The sequence below is a fragment of the Kryptolebias marmoratus genome, linkage group LG24 (assembly GCF_001649575.2).
Source record: "Kryptolebias marmoratus isolate JLee-2015 linkage group LG24, ASM164957v2, whole genome shotgun sequence".
In the NCBI taxonomy this organism is placed as follows: Eukaryota; Metazoa; Chordata; class Actinopteri; order Cyprinodontiformes; family Rivulidae; genus Kryptolebias; species Kryptolebias marmoratus.
The window spans coordinates 20,693,499-20,694,513 of record NC_051453.1 but is presented as its reverse complement, the minus strand read 5'-3'; positions in this window follow the sequence as shown (position 1 = coordinate 20,694,513).

Here is a 1,015-nt window from a genome sequence, read left to right as displayed (position 1 = left end):
ATATGCAGTCCTACAAGAATTACTACTTTCCTTATTGCTCTCATTAAGCTTCTTTCTCAAACTTTTCTTCACACACCCTCGTCTTTCCACACTGTTTTTGCAAACAAAGAGCCATTTGAGCCATGTAAGATATATCAGGCCTGGGTTTGTATCTTCCTGCTATTCCCAAAAGAAGAAAAGAAACAGTAGTAAATGTAGCTTTAAGGTGTCCCAAAGAGACAACACAAAGTAGCCCAAAATCCATTAAATAAGCGTAAAAAGACCTACATATTTCAGGGTGGCTTTTTACAATATATTACATCAGCTGCTCTCTTTAGCTAACAAAGTATTTATTAGTTTTGTATAGTGATGCTCAAAATCAGAATTTCTATTTAAAACCTGTCAAAGGAGCTTCTAAATGATCATGTCCTACATGTATTCACCTGCTAAAACAAAGAGGCGTTTTGGTGTTTTAGCATTAGGTGGAATAATGGCGAAGGGAAGCTGTTTATTATGGTATTCCAGGTGGAATATTGCTGGTGTGTTGCTCTCCAAGCAGATGTCTCCTCTGAATTTGTTACCTCTGGATTCTTCCTGAATACCAAATTAGAAAAAAAAAAAAAAAAAAAAAAACCCCAACTTGTACCCAGTTCTGATTTATTCGTCCAGTCTACACCTCATGCCTAGACAACAGCATGCAAATCAATCACATCTGTTACTTATTCATGGTATATAGTGTATACCAGTATACTATTTTGACGTTTTATTGATTTGTCTCCTACAAGGTTATCATAGATAAATAACTGATACAGCCTTGAATTAGAGGAGGTGTTGCTGTTTTTGACACCAGCACACTTCTGGGATTTAAATGACTGAAAGGAAGAGTCTGTGCCTCCACACAAAATAGTTAAATTACAATGACATGATGTGCTGGTCCATTTTTTTGTTGTTGTTTGAACACGATTACATCATTTCCTTTCTTAAAGTGGGAGGGCATAAAAGCAAGTGGGACTTATGATATCACCCCCCCCCCCCC